At 44.2% G+C, this 16,840-nt stretch overlaps 1 protein-coding gene across 2 annotated transcripts in view; it reads left to right on the forward strand.

Annotated features, from left to right (window-relative positions):
- Positions 1–16,840, forward strand: part of LOC122799515 (TRIO and F-actin binding protein) — a 3,126,988-nt gene that overhangs the window by 2,528,735 nt on the left and 581,413 nt on the right. The gene's annotated exons all lie outside the window — the stretch shown is intronic.

Consider the following 16,840-nt stretch of genomic DNA (forward strand, 5'->3'; position numbering starts at 1 on the left):
CAACATGTTATTGGATTGCTTAAACAGAAAATGATGTTGATTCCTGACTGTACGGAAAATAAAGAATTACAGGATTTAATGCATTCTGCTGAACAGGTTGGAAAACATACTTTGCAATGTGGATTTGATTCATTAGAGGCCTCTTGCAGGGCTACTGTTACTGGGTCTGTGCTCAGAAGGCATGCTTGGCTTAAGGAGCAATCTTTTCCTGATCATGTTAAAGCTAAATTGTTGGATGCTCCCTTAAATCAGGACCACCTGTTTGGCAACAAGGCTAAGGAAGTTCTTAAAAAGATGGAAGAAAAAGCTAAATCTATGCAAACTGTTAAATATTTCTTACAAGTTCAGCCGCTTAGATTTAGTAGGCATTGGCCCTCTAAGAATTGGTCCTTTCCAGCCCCTTCCAAGTCTTCTCAAGCCAAACCCCAGACACAGCAGAAACTCCAGGTTTCAGTCCCAGGGGATACACAAGACTAAGCAATGGGGGAATTTCCACACCCAAATAAGGGAATAGTAAGACTCCCCCCTATGGAAAACTGTCTCAATGATTTGCTTTTAAATTTCCAAGCACTTCCCAACTGAATGCTCCTTTAGGCGGAAAGATTGGTCTGCAGGCCAAAAACTGGGAACTCATTACCCAGGACAAATGGGTTTTAAATATAGTGTCCCAAGGATACAGATTTCACTTCCACATCTTACCAACACCAAGCGGGTGGCCAAATCTACCCCCAAATCAGTGGGTTGAGGCCCAAAATCAAGTACTCTCTCTCTTAAGCATGGGGGCTATTCACTTGGTACCACAAGAGGAAAAGGGGCAAGGTTTCTATTCGAGACTTTTTCTGGTACACAGAAAAGGCAAAACATGGCATCCTATCCTGGACCTTTCTACTCTAAATACCGTTCTGGTGATTCCAAAATTCAAGATGCTGACTCTTCACCAGCTGCTTCCTATGGTAGGAAAAGATGCATGGTTGGCAACACTAGACTTAAAAGAAGCATACCTGCACATCCACCAGCTGCTTCCTATTCTAGGAAAAGATGCATGGTTGGCAACACTAGACTTAAAAGAAGCATACCTGCACATCCCTATCAGGAAGTCTTGCAGAAGATACCTACGGTTCAAAGCAGGCTACATGCACTAGCAGATGTTCATCGTGTTTCACTGTTGCAGTCATTACATTTGGGTAATCTGCTGGCAGGTTGCCTTCAGTCGGCCTGATTAACAAAGTCTTGGGTCCTGCGTTGGTTGCTGTCCCTTTTTCCACGACGTCAGGTATATAAAAAATGCAGTCGACGCCATTACATCAGTTTTTCGTGCTGCGCGATGCCCGAAGCAGTTCACAAGTGCTGGTCAGCCGACTCCTGAAATTTTCATTTTCGAGTTTCAGAACCCAAGTCTTCAACTTAAAGCTAAGTACCCCGTTGGGGAAACTTTTTCTTGCTCCTTACCGATGTCAGTAAAAGTTAATAATTACATTACTTGTGGGAAGCAAATACTTCATAAGGATTTTCATTTGTATTGCATTCCTTGCCTAGGCCCTGACCACGACGTACCTTGCTGTCGGTGTTGTGCTTTATTTAATCAGCACACTATCCGTCGTCGGTACATTTTTGCTTCAAAATATTTCAGTTCTCGGTTTAATTTTCCAGAAATGACATTGGTTAGCCATCCGACTACTGGAGTACCGAAAAAACGCAATGAAAAAGACAAGAGACAGGCCGTTGAGGTCCAAAACTGCTGACGACACTTCTCCTAAGCCAGTCACCAGTTCGCCGGTACTCAGTGAGGCGCTTTTGCAGCCCCTGATACCCGCAACTTCTGATTCGCAGGCCTCTACTGAGACCCATTCAGAGTCCGGTATGCCATGAGATGCTTCACATATGGAACCTGCGGATGTCTCTACCTTGGACGGATCCGGAGCCGCTGAGCAGGCACCGGCTTCTAAGGGTGTATTCAGGCCTACAGACTTGCATACTAAATCGACTCCAACTTCAGTGCTAAGGCCTAAATCTCACTCTATGTCTAAAAAACCGACGCCCAGGCCACATGTTAAGGCCTGTATGCCTAAAAAACAAATGTTCAAAATGACTGAAGATTTATTTACTCTAATCAAGTGTAGTAAACCCCCCCTCCCCTTCCAAGAGGCCTAGGATTGAATTTGACTGTGAATCTTCTGAACAGGACTCTGTTTCTTCTGACTCTTCTAATGATCTGGATTTGTCCATACCTACTTATGAGGACACTGATGCAGAGGATTCCATTCCCACTGCTCCTCCGCCTGAGGATTTCTCTTTTGGGGAAATTTTACATACCTTAAGGGAGCATTTCCACTGGGAAAGTCAGGATTTCTCTGAATCCAAAAGGAGGTTTAGGGATTTCATTTTTCTTCCTCAGCATAGGCTCTGGCTATACCTCCTGTTCTAGATATTGTTGATGATGTGTTTTCAGAATCCAGTATGGCCCCTGATTCCTTGCCTCCAGCCCCTAGCAAACCAGACAGGTACTACAGGGTTCCTGAGTCCCATAAATTCCTTTTCAAAAATCCTGTTGCGGACCCTGAAACCATTTCTCAGGGGCCCAAGGGCATTAAGGCTTCTACTGCTAAAAATCCTACCCCTTCTGATAGAGACTCCAGGGTGCTGGATAGATGGGGTAAAAAGGTTTATACTTCTGCAACCTTAGCAATCAGGGCTTTAAACTGTCAATTCCATATGACGGCGTTTGTAAAAAGACTTCTATTATGTCTGGGGTACACCATAAATGAAAAGAAATCTCAACTAGTACCCTCTCAAAAAATTACATTCCTGGGTGCAAGCTTGGAATACAACTGCCCAGATGGCTTTCCTTACTCCAGAAAAGCAAATTCATTTGGTGACTTACTTCAAACAGGCGGCCACAAAAACCCTGCTATCTGCAAGGCAAATACTGCAAGCCTTGGGGTTCTTGGCCTCATGCATTCTTTTAATTTCATATGCAAGAATGCATATGAGGAAACTTCAGTAGTACTTAAAAAGTTTATGGAGTCAGCATTGTCACAGTCTGGAAACAATGATTCCTATCATACCTTGCCTGCACCTAGAGTTCCTATGGTGGGCAGAGGCCTGCCACCAAAACAAGGGACTGCCATTCACACCACCCCCTGCCACCCAAACCCTAACTACAGATGCATCAGACTATGCATGGGGGGCTCATCTGGCAGGGAAGTGCATTCAGGGCAAATGGAGCCCAAATCAAATGCACCTTCATATCAATCGGTCGGCCGACTCGAAATCGAATTTCTGAACTGAAGTCTTCAATAAAGCTAAGTACCCCATTGGGGAAACTTTTTCTTGCTCCAGACCAATGTCAGTAAAAGTTAACAATTGTATTTCTTGTGGGAAGCAAATACCTCATAAGGATTTTCACTCTTACTGTATTCCTTGCCTAAGCCCTGACTACGACTTCACTAGTTGTCGGTTTTGTGCTAGATTCAACAAACGCACTATTAAGTGTTGGTTTGATTTTGCATTGCATTACTTTGGCCGTAGGTTTAATTACATAATGCCGTTGGAGCAACCAATGACCGGAATTCATAAAAAGACAAGGAAAAGGACAGGCATCCGAGACCCAAAACCGACTTTGAAGCCTCTTCCAGGCCAGTCGCCGGTGCTCAGTGAGGCGCTTTCGCGCAGCCCCTGACTCCCGCTGCCTCAGAGCCAAAGGCTGCCTCCGACTCCCACGTGGAGACATCTAGGCCTCTGGAAACTCAAGGTATTGGGCCTACGGAAACTATTCCCTCAGATGGGTCTGGAGCTGCTGAGCAGGCATCAGCTTCTGAGGGTGTTTTCATACCTACACAGCTTACTATTAAGTCAACTACAGCAGCTAAAGCAAACTCTAAAACATCATTACAGACAAAGAAACAAGTACAGCATTCTCCTGGACAGTCATCCATGCCTAAGAAACAGATGCTCAAAATGGCCGAAGACTTAATTACTTACAGGGGTTCCCATCCCCCTCCTGATAAAAGGCCTAGGCAGGATACAGACTATGAATCCTCTGACCAGGTTTCTGTTGCCTCTGATTCCTCTTCAGACCAGGGATGCTCTCTTCCTCCCTATGAGGATTCTGATGCTGAAGGGTCTATCCCTTCAGCCTCTCCTCCTGAGGATTACTCTTTTGGGGTAACCTTGCACACCATGAGGGAGCATTTCCATTGGGAAAGCCAGGATTATTCAGATTCAAAGAAAAGGCTCAGAGATTTTCTTTTATTACCTCAGCAGAGGCCTCTTACTATTCCCCCTGTGTTAGATATTGTTGATGTCTTTTCTGAATCTAGTTTGTCTCCTGATTCTCTACCCCCAGCACCAGTCAAGCCAGACAGGTACTATAGGGTCCCAGACTCTCATAAATTTCATTATAAAAACCCTGCTGCTGACCCAGAAACTATTTCTCAGGGTCCCAAAGGGGTGAAGGCTTCCACTGCAAAAAACCCAGTCCCCTCTGACAGGGATTCCAGAGCACTGGATAGATGGGGGAAAAAAGTTTACACTTCTGCAACTTTAGCAGTAAGGGCTTTGAACTGCCAGTTTCATATGCTGAAATACCAACAATATTTAATGTCTTTGTTAAAACAGAAAATGTTTGCAAGTTCAGAATGTCCTGACAATAAGGAAATGCAGGATTTATTGTATGCAGCTGAACAAGTGGGAAAACATACTCTGCAATGTGGTTTTGATTCATTAGAGGCGTCTTGTAGAGCCGCAGTTGCAGGATCTGTCATTCGAAGGCATGCCTGGCTTAAAGAACAAAGTTTACCTGATCATGTTAAAGCTAAATTACTGGATGCTCCTTTACAGCATGATACCTTGTTTGGTGTTAAGGCAGAAGAGGTGTTAAAGAAAATGTAGGATAAGGCAAAATCTATGCAGACAGCAAAGGATTTCTTACAGGTACAGCCTCCTAGATTTAGCAGAAATTGGCCTTCTAAAAATTGATCCTTTCCCGTGTCAGACAGGCCTCAAAGAGGCTGATACAGACGCCCAAGAGGCAGATCTCAGCAATAAGGCTCTTACAGACCTAGACAATGGGGTGTTTCTACCCCCAAGGGAGGAGAAGACAAGTCACAACCTTACAGGAAACAGTCCCAATGACTTCCCCTTTCAAAAGCCAAGCACTTATCTCTTGGCAGCACCTTCAGGGTAAAACTAGCACTTTTCTCACAAAATTGGTACATTATCACCCAGGACAAATGGGTACTGAATATTGTCTCTCAGGGTTACAGGTTCCACTTTCACACCCTTCCAAGGTCAAAAGGAATGCCAGACCTGCCACAAAAACAGATTACAGCTCTCATGGACATGAGAGCTATTCAAAAAGTACCTCAGCAAGAACAGGGACAAGGATTTTACTCAAAACTTTTCTTGGTTCCCAGAAAGGACAAAGCCTGGAGATCCATTCTGGATCTGTCTATTCTAAACACTTTCCTGGATGTTCCAAAATTCAGGATGTTGACACTGCAGCAACTTCTACCCATGCTGGGCAAAAAGGCTTGGCTTGTTACTTTGGACCTCAAAGAGGCATACCTGCATGTCCCAATCAGACAAAATTGCAGAAGATACCTCAGATTCATAGCTGGCACAATGCATTACCAATTCTCTCCACTGCCCTTTGGCGTACCTACTGTGCCCAGGGTCTTCACAAAATGCCTGGCACCAGTAATTGCATTTTGCAGACAAAAAGGAATTCAAATATATCCCTATTTAGATGACTGCCTTATTCAAGCAGAGAGCAAGGACATTCTTCTAAAGCATCTAGCATTTGTAAAAAAAAAATGACTAGTTGGCCTAGGGTACACTGTAAATGAAAAGAAATCAAAACTAGTGCCCTCTCAAGAGATAATATTCCTGGGTGCAAGCTTGAATACAACTACCCAGATGGCTTATCTCATGCCAGACAAGCAAAGGCAACTGACAAATTACTTTCAAATAATGGCAACAAAAACCCAGCTACCTACAAGAAAAATTCTGCAGGCTTTGGGGTTCATGGCATCCTGCATCCTACTAATTCCATATGCAAAACTGCATATGAGGAAGTTACAATGGTATCTAAAAAATTGTTTGGACTCAACATTGCCACAGCCTGGAAGCAACAATAACTATTATTTCCTGCCTGCAACAGGAGTTTCGAATGTGGGCACTAGCATGTCACCACAACAAGGGACAGCCTTTCACTTTACCCACAGCCAGGCAAACACTGACAACAGATGCATCGGATTATGCCTGGGGGGCGCACATATCAGGAAAATGTATTCAGGGCAAGTGGTCCGCAGAACAAAGGCATCTTCACATCAATCAAAAAGAGACGCTAGCTGTACAGAATGCCCTGACAGCCTTCAAGGACTTACTGCATCCAGGACAACTACTACTAAAGACGGACAACACCACAGTAATGTGGTACATAAACAAGCAAGGGGGCACGCACTCATACCCCATTTGCAGACAAGCTATGACTTTGTGGAACACAGCACTGACCTATCAAGTTCATCTGCTAGTACAATTCCTGCCAGGAAAGAAAAATATTCTGGCAGACAATCTAAGCAGAAACCTCATGGATCCTCACGAGTGGAAACTAAATCCACAGGTGTTCAACATGATAACAAAGAAATAGGAATGCCCGGACATAGATCTTTTTGCCTCCCCTCTCAACTGCCAACTTCACAAATTCTACACAAGGACTTATCACACACAAGCATGGAAAGTGGATGCTCTCTCATTCAGCTGGAGAAACCTAAAAGTTTATGCCTTCCCACCACTGCCTCTCCTTTCCAAGGTGCTCCTAAAAGTCAGACAAGAGAGGCCAAAGATGATATTGATTGCCCCAGACTGGCCTCACCAGCACTGGTACCCAATCTTAAAGAACTTGGCTCAAGGCCCAGCCTGGACTTTACCTCAAATCCCTCAACTTCTGACTCAACAAAACAATCAGATCCTGCACAGCCAACTCAGAACTTTAAATCTGGCTGCATGGCAGATACCATAGACATTCAGACCACACCTCTCTCTAAAGCTGTTATGGATGTCATCCTGGAGGCCAGGAGGCCCAGCACCAGGAAATCTTATGCAGACAAATGGAAGAGATTCTCCCACTGGAAACAGGCACAAGGCTTTGACCCACTTGTACCAAATATCCCTCAGATTTTACAATACCTAACTGAGATGATGGACAAAGGCCTATCCTTTTCATCTATTAAGATCCATGCCGCCGCCATTTCAGCTCATTATACCACGGAACCTCCTATTTTCTCTCATCCACTGCTAAGACAGTACCTCAGAGGGGCGAAAAACATAAGACCCCCCCCCCCCCCGGAGAGCACCGACACCTACTTGGGACCTCAATTTTGTCTTGGAGAAACTCACTTTGCCTCCTTTTGAGCCAGCCAATACAGCTGATATAAAATTATTATCATAGAAAACTGCTCTGCTCCTAGCAATAACTCTTCTGCACAAAGAGTCTCAGAGCTACAGGCTTTAATGGCAGTGGAACCTTTTATCATTTTTCATCAAGACAGGGTTTCTCTAAGGACGAATCCAACATTTATGCCAAAGGTGGTATCCAGTGTGGCTCTTAACCAAACCATTCATCTGCCAACATTCTATCCAAATCCCCAGAATAAAGGGGAGAGACTTCTACACACTTTGGACATACACAGGCAGTTACGCTTCTACTTGAATAAAACAAAAGCATTCAGAAAAACTGAGCAACTGTTTGTAGCTTATACTGCAGGATCACAAGGAAAGGCTATCTCAAAGCAGACTATTTCTAAGTTGATAGGACACTGTATTTGCTTCTGCTACGCACAACATGGAAAGCCAGTGTCTAACAACATTAGACCACACTCTACCAGGGCAGCTGCCATGTCAGAAGCCCTACCAACCAAGGACATTTTGGAAGCTGCAACTTAGAGTTCAGTGCACATTTTTACCAAGCATTACCACTTGCCTCTTTACTCTAAATCAAGAGCAGGCTTTGCCACTGCAGTTCTGTAGGGCCTCATAGCTACTCCTAATCCTATTTAGACCCAGCCACCCTACCTCAGCTTTGGGATTCTACCCAAGTGTAATGACTACAACAGTGAAACACTATGAACATAGTACAGTTGTGTACCTATCATAAATGTAGATGTTCGAGTGTATTCACTGTTGCAGTCCAGGTTACCCACCCTCCATCCCCACTTTCTTTGCTAGGACTTTTCTATACCTTTCTATCCTATACAACCTTTGTGGTGTATTTGCTTGTAGCTGAAGGTGTTGTTTATATTTTGCTGTATGTCTTTATTAGCAATATGTATTGCCTACTTATTTGGGGGCACCTGACATCTGGGGCAAGAAACACTGAAGAAAAAGGCGTCGGTTGCATCTTATATACCCCTGGTGCACTGACGTCAGGGAAAAAGCGACAACAACCAATGCCAGACCAAGACTTTGGAACTCGGGCCGACTGCGGGTCGCCTGCCAGCAGGATAGCCCAAGTGTAATGACTGCAATAGTGAATACACTCGAACATCTACATTTATGGTAGGTACACAGCTGTACTTTCTACTAAACGTCAAACAGGACAAACCAAAAATGATTTTGATTGCTCCAGACTGGCCTCACCAACATTGGTACCCACTCCTGCGTAGTGTGTCACACATTTGTCAGTGGCACCTGCATCAGACACCTTCCTTACTGTCTCAGCAGGAGAACCAAATTCTGCACCCTCAGCTCCAAACATTGAATCTTGTAGCTTGGCTAATCACTTAAATTCATCCTTAGCATCCCTCAGCAAACCTGTGATGGATGTCATTTTGGAGGCAAGAAGACCTAGTACTAGAAAATCTTATGCTGACAAACGGAAAAGATTCTGTGCCTGGAATCAATCTCAAGGGATGAGCACAGCAGTGCCCAATTTACCTCAGTTTTTGAAATATTTAACTGAGATGCTTCATAAGGGCCTGTCTTTATCTTCCATAAAAATCCATGCTCAGCCATTTCAGCTCATTACAACACAGACCCCCCCCCTCTCTTCTCTCATCCTCTTCTAAAGCAGTATCACAGAGGGGCCAAAAACTTGAGACCACCCAGGAGAGCTCCAACCCCTGCCTGGGACCTTACCTTTGTATTGGAGAAACTCCTTCTACCTCCTTTCAAGCCAGCTGCAACTGCAGACTTAAAATTTCTTTCCTGGAAAACCGCCTTCCCTTTAGCAATCACTTCAGCTAGAAGGATATCTGAATTACAAGCCCTTATGGCAGTGGAGCCTTTCAGCATCTTTCATGCGGACAGGGTTTCCCTCAGAACCAGTCCCTCCTTCATGCCCAAAGTGGTATCCAGTGTGGCTCTTAATCAGTCCATTCATTTGCCTACCTTCTTTCCTAACCCACAGAACAAAGGGAATGGATACTGCACTCCTTAGATGTGCACTGACAACTTAGATTCTACTTGGACAGGACTAAACCTCAAAGGAAATCTAAACAACTGCTGGTGGCATTTGCTGCAGGGACAGAAAGGAAAGCTATTTCAAAACAAACCATTTCAAAATGGATAGGCCACTGCATTTATTTCTGCTATAAGCACCATGGAAAACCTATCCCACAGAGCATAAGACCCCATTCAGCCGGGGCTGCATCTACCTCTACAGCCTTTCTTAGGGGCGTCCCTACAAGGGGCATCCTAGAAGCTGCTACCTAGAGTTCTGTACATACTTTCACCAAGCATTATCATTTGCCAATTTTCTCAAAATCCAGAGCCGGTTTTGCCACTGCAGTCTTGCAGGGCCTTATAGCTGGTCCTAATTCTATTTAAATTCCTCCACCCAACCTTAGCTTTGGGAATCTACCCAAATGTAATGACTGCAACAGTGAAACACAAAGAACATAGTGCAGTTGTGTACACTCATAAATGTAGATGTTCGAGTGTATTCACTGTTGCAGTCCTAGTTACCCTCCCTCCAGCCCCCTTTCTTCTTTTGGCTATACCTCTACGCTCACTTACTATGCTCAAAAAGCTTTTTGGTGTATTTGCTTTTTTGTTGGAGGTATACCCTTTTATTATAAATTTAATTGCTTCCCATTAGGGGAGCACCTGACATCTGGGGCAAGAAAAACTGATGTAATGGCATCGGCTGCATGTTTTATACCCCTGACGACTTGACATCCTGGAAGAAGAGACAGCACCCGATGCAAGAATCCAAGACTCTGGTATTCAGGCTGGCTGAGGGCTACCTGGAGGCAGATAACCGAAATGTAATGACTGCAACAGTGAATACACTCGAACATCTGCATTTATGGTAAGTGTACACAACTGTACTTTCTCTCTGTACCATTGTTGATATTTTGTTCCCTTTCTTTCCTATCTTTCCTACAAAAAAAGTTTTTTGCTAGCCATTATTAGACTGTCTTGTATTTCTAGTTTTTCTGTTATTGCTGTTGTCACTGATTGGATACTGTATCATGGCTGACAAACCCGCAGGTTTTAAAAATAAAGTGTTCAAAGTGTGGGCATAAACTGCCTCTTTTGGATGCCTGCATTCTTTGTGTGTACTGTTTGGGCCCTCTGCATTTGCAAGAGGATTGCTCTATTTGCCACACATTTAACCCTTGAGCTCTTACTAAGCTTAAAAATTTGCTGATTTAGGAAGGCCTCATCCCTTCTTTTTTTGGAGAAGCCATATCCCAGTCTCCAAAGTCAAAGCCTTCTACTTCTTCAAAATTCTCTTCAGACTCTTCTCTGAAGTTCAAAAGAACTGGTCTTAACCCAGGATCAGAAAAAGCTAAATGTGCAGGATTTGACTACTTCATCGAACCATACTAAGTTGAAGCAAAATGTTACAGGTCCGACATTGGCCAAGTTGGATCAGAAGACATCAGAGCCATTGGATCCTACTTTATCGGACCCTGATAGAACTCTCTGAGACACACTGTTGCCTTTGGATCAGATATTCCTGACAAACTTCCATCACCATTTTTACAAAAACCAGCATCTCCATCCATTTACTCCACTTGTTCCTTTAGAAGCCTCACAGAAGAAGATGCAGAGAGAGTGGTGAGAAAGATCCTCTCAGCTCAGGGGCAGATTGGTTTTCATTTGGCACCTACCCCTCTAGGTCAGGTTACCCAACCTTCCACTACACCCCGCCCACTACAAATTTCTCATTTTACAGTTACAGGATCCTAGTTGTCTGGATCCATCACTCTCTGATCCGAGGATCACTTTATCCTCTAATACACGTTCATCTCTGAGACCTCCAATCCAGTTTGATCTGGAGAGCTCTTGGAGCTGAAGCCTGCCTGTCAGATCTGAGGTGCAGCATTCAACACCGAAGTTTTTGCAGCCTTGGCACTGGACAGGTCAGCTCTGGCTTCCACCTGTGGGATATCACCGACAGATCTGAGGCGGTGATGATTCGGAAATCTGTTTTCTTGGATCAGAGCAACTGTCTAGTTCCTTCAAGCTCTGTGTTCGAGGCTGCGAAGAGAATGAGCCTTCCCCCTCAGAAACTAGATATTCTACCATGATGCCACAGCATCTAAAGCCTCACCACCTTACTCCACAGGGACATCCAGAATCAAAGCCTTAGGTTCCCTCTGAGGGAATTTTTGTTTCCACTTCCAAGACTTCCCCATAGCATTCCACTGAGGAAGTCTCCAGGAAGAGGATGTGCATGAGGAAGCACCTAGACTCCCCACAGGAGTCCATTATTGATGACTCAGATTTTGATGAGGGCAAAGGGTCTCCACAGTCACCTCCTGAAGATGTCCTCTTTTGAGACATCCTAGAAATCTTTAAACAGAGAGGTGGCTGGACTCCCTCTAACCTTACACTCCAGGAATCTGTTCTACTAGAGGCTTTTGGTGCCAGACCCTGTAACTCCTGAGTGACTCCACCCACCAATAAGCTTGTTCACAAGATCTCTCAGTGGGTGTGGGAGGAACCCGATTCCATAGAACCCATACCTCAGAGACTGGACAGGATAATGGCACCACCTGCAGACAGACAGTTTTGGGAGAAAGGGGTTTCAGTTGATGCAATGGTCGTTGTGGCACCCACAAAAGAGAAACTAGCTGCTGAGAGTTCGACTGTCCATTCTCAACAGGGAGTTTCGGGCGATGGACAGATTGGGAAAGCATCTCTTTGCTTCACCAACCTTTGCCTTAAGATCACTGAACTTTTTGGCTTACTTCCAATGGGTTTGATTAAGGAATTATCAAGTAACTCTTTCAGGAGCCATTTCTGAAGTGGTTCAAGGTTCAGTCACTTCGCAGTTGGCAACCCCTACAGTCAATATCTAATAGTTCTATGAAGTTAGTTTCCAACATAGCCAAAGGGACGTCAACAGCAGCGGGTGCAGGCATTTCCATGAGGATGCATGCCTGAATGCACTAGTGAGATTTTTCGAAGCCATTTAAGTCCAATTTGGTCAATGCTCCCTTTGACAGAACTATTTTTTTGGCCTTAAAGTAAAGGAATGCTGTCCAGGTGTGAGAAGGATGGGAAGACCTTGTCTGCTGTGGGCATATGTTTTTTGCCCCCCCCCAAAAAAAAAAAGATCCTACTCCAGAAATCAGCAGATTGGCTGAAAAATGTGGTTCAATAAATCCCAAGGTCCTTTCCAAGACGCACATGAAGAAGGTTCTCCCGGGGGCAGGGAGGGACTCCAATGGATGTTGTCACCCATGTGGCAGAGGTGGCACTCAAAACCAGGGTTTGTGAAAATCTTTCTTTGACAAACCCTACCAGCGTTCCTGGAGATATGCCCAACTCTCCACCTCTGGAGACAGTCGGGGGATGATTAACCAAGCTCTCTGGTGCAGGGATAGAGTTCAGAGTTAAGTAATACCATTTTCCATACCACCACCAATTCCAAGAAAAATCCTCAATGTTCAACCCAGTCAGAGGGATCAAGCATCAATTCAGATACAAAAGCTGTTATAAAGAGTCATCCAAGATGTCCCACCAAACCAGATAGGATCAGTAACTTACTCAAGGTTCTTTTTAGTGCCAAAGAAAACAGGGGACAGGAGACCAATTGTGGATCTTATAAATCTAAACAAATCCATTCACCAAACCAATTTCCGGATGGTCACAGTTCAGTCCATTCTCCCTTTTCTAGGCAGGGACAACTGGATGTGCTCAATAGATCTTCAGGATGCCTATTATCACATAAAAATTAACAATGATCCAAGAAGTTCCTATGTTTCCAGCTGGGAGCCAGTCACTACCAATTCAGAGTATTGCCCTTTGGACTTGCCACAGCCCCCAGGGTGTTCACCAAATGCATGGCTTTAGTAGCAGCTTACATCAGACTACAGGGATTCCAGGTGTTTCCCTACCTGAATGGCTGGCACATTACTGCTTTGATCAGGCATCAACTTATTTACACAAGGGATCAGGTTCTCCACATGTGTACTTTCCTAGGAATAACCATAAACTAAGCACTTCTCAATACAAAGTCTGCCGTTGCTTCCCTTCGACTACACAGAGTTCAAACTGTAAGGTCACAGGTCAGGATGGTTAAAAGGAGCACCTCAGTTTCAGCTGATACAGTTCTTTTTACTCTAGGCCTCATGACAGCAGCAATAACCTTCATTCCATTACCTAGGTTTTACATGCGGATCCTTCAATGGATGCTGACTATTCAATGGTCAGTCCGTCATCAATCAGTGTTGTACCAGATAAGAATTACCAAGACTTGCAAAAGAGATTTGAATTGATGGACCTTCATCCCCCAACAGCCCAAGGCCATAGTGACCACGGATGCTTCCCAGGTAGGGTGGAGGGGCATTTTCTGAGGAAGACAGTCCAGGGTACTTAGCCCCATGAAGAGGCCAGTTTGCACATAAATGTTCTAGAGATGAGAGCAGTGCTCTTGGTGTTGCAAGTACTTCAAGATGTTCTTCCCCCTGAGATGAGTGTGATTCAAATGGACAACATGTCAATTGTTTGGTACATCGAAAAGCAAGGGGGAACCAAATCTTACCCATTGTGTCAAGAAGCTGTCAGGGCCTGGCAGGTGGCAATGTCTTCCAACTGCTTTTTATTAGCGATGCACATTCCTAGGAAATCCAACATGACTGCTGACAAACTGAGCAGGTGCATTCTTCTTCCACATGAGTGGTCCCTCAACCAGGCAGTGGTAGACAAGATTTTCCATCAGTGGGGCAAGCCTTGCTGTGATCTTTTTGCCTCTCCCGTGAACAACAAATGCAGCAACTACTTTGCCCTGATTCCTCCATAGGGGAAGCCCCTGAGGGATGCTGTACTTCATGTTTGGCCCCCTGGTTTTCTTTATGCCTTCCCACCAACTCCACTGATATCAAAATTTCTGCAGAAAGTTCCCAGGTTGAAGAGAGTAGTAATCCTCATTGCACCCTATTGGCCTTGACAAATTTGGTTTTCCTTCCTCTGGCATCACCTGATTCCACTACCATGTAACCTAGGTCTGACTCCAGACTCCCTGTCTAACCCAACGGGTATGTCGCACCCAGATGTACCAAACCTCAAGCTGGTGCTTGGTTTCTCCAATTCCCTTAGTAGGCAAACAAGCTATGCTCTCATAACCTGTCTGATGTATAATTTTATCTTCCCATAAATCCTCAACAAGAAAAACATTTTCCAGTAAATGGAAAAGATTCATCCTTTGGGCACAGCAACACAATCTCGACCCCTTTTTGGCTCCTAACAATAACATTTTTAGATTTTGTAGCACACCTATTTCAGAACAGTGCTATTTCTTCAACTGTTAAAGTACAACTAGCAGCAATTTCAAATTACCATAAAGGTTTTAATGGCACATCCATAGCGTCTCACAAATTGAGCAAGGCCTTCTTAAAAGGAACCCTTCTTCTAAGGCCTCCCTTTAAAGACCCCACTCCTCCATGGGATTTAAATCGGATGCTGCAGTCTGTCACACAACCCCCTTTTAAACCAGCAACAACAAGGTAACCCCAAGCTATCATATAGGTGGCAATCCACTAAGCACAGAAGAGGTTATCAGGGACCTGGGGACCCAGGTTGACAGTGACCTTTCTTTTGACACTCACATTGCTAAAGTGGTTAGAAAGACCTTCTACATTGCCCACCTGATCATGAAGGGATTCACATCCAGATCAAGTGAGGTCATTGTTCCCCTGTACTCTTCACTTATCAGACCAATGATCGAGTACAATGCCCCATTCGGGATGTATCTCACCCGACACCTGCAGCAATTGGAGAGACCCCAAAAGTTCCTCACCAAAAGGATAAAGGGATTCCAAAATCTGTCATATGCTGCCAAACTGAAGAAACTCCAGCTCTATTCAGTCGCATACCGTCTGCTCAGAGGTGACCTGTGCCTGACATACAAGGCCATGACCAACCCGGAATTAATGGACATGCTCCACCTCAAAAAATCCAAATCTACCAGATCCACTAGAGCAAGCGACTTAAACCTTAGCACGGATATAAATAAGACATGCTGGAGGGATAGATTTGTCACTCAGAGACTCCCTATGCTGTGGAATAAAATCCCAGTCCATGTGAGGCAGAGCACCTCGCTGGCTCTGTTCAAGAGAAATCTTGACCGGTGGATGGGAGATCGTAGGTTTACCCCAGGAATCATCTCTGTGTCACTGCTGGACAGAGGCAAAACAAACTAATGGGCACAATATTTTTTAACATAAGGGGTGGCGTAAGCCACAAAACTTTGGGCTAGGCTTATAAATGCCTTAGGGCAGATAGCCTAGTATAAACCTATGAACATGTGACCTTAAATATCTTACATGAAAGACAATTTTCTTGCCATTTCTTCTGCAAGAACACCTTCCAAGATTCAAGCATTATCTTCTAAACCTCCATACTTGGTTTTCCACAAAGATGGAGTGACCTTATGTACTAATCTGTCCTTTCTGCCAAAGGTGGTGTCAAAATCCAGTATCAATAGGGCCATTATCTACCAGTGTTTTTTCCCAAATTTGCCAACAAAGGACAATATATCCCACATTTACTAGATGTTCATAGACAATTGCAATTCTGTTTACATACAAAAGGAAAAATCAGAAAAGCTGACAAACTGTTTATTTCATTCTCTGAACCAACCTTGGGAAAACCAGTTTCCAAAGTTACCTTACCAAAGTGGTTGACAAATTGCATTTCCTTTGTCTGTACTAAATTGGGAATTACTTTACACATCCCTTGAAAGCACACTCCACTAGATCCATGGCTACTCCCACAGCTTTTCAATCAAGAATGTCCATGGATGATATATGTGCAACAGCGACTTGGGTTACTCCCCATACCTTTGTCACTCATTACAAGTTGGATTTGGTCTCCAGAGACTGGGCATCATTTGATTCTGTGGTGCTCAGGAACATCATTTCTTAGAGTCCACCGTGGACATAGGTAGCTAGGACACTGTCCCACTTGTTGAGGATAGAATGAAAATTGACAACATCAGATAAAGAGGTTATGTACTTAGAAAACACAGATGGGACATTATGGTATCTTTCTTCTTCCTCAACCCCCTTCCCACCAAACCCCATCCTAAGACTTCTAGAGGAGCAAGTGTTTACAAGGTCTCTATATACTTATTTTTATGTATGATTTCTGGGTATGGCTTTTCTGTGATTCTCCAATTTTCTTACTCTAATGTAGCAGCAAACAGGATCTGCGGTAATTTGGTAAGTGCATTGTGGGTAAGGGAGAAGCTCAAGAGATTTAATGGCTGCAAGCTTTAGTAACGGCCGAGTCAGATCCAACGGATTGGATCTGAACCAACTTGTTGAGGAAGAATGAAGATAGACATCAGAGATGGAATATTATCGGAAGTACATAACTTCTTTTT

Source organism: Protopterus annectens, chromosome 1.part0 (assembly GCF_019279795.1).
Source record: "Protopterus annectens isolate FY-2018-M chromosome 1.part0, PAN1.0, whole genome shotgun sequence".
Lineage (NCBI taxonomy): Eukaryota > Metazoa > Chordata > Ceratodontiformes > Protopteridae > Protopterus > Protopterus annectens.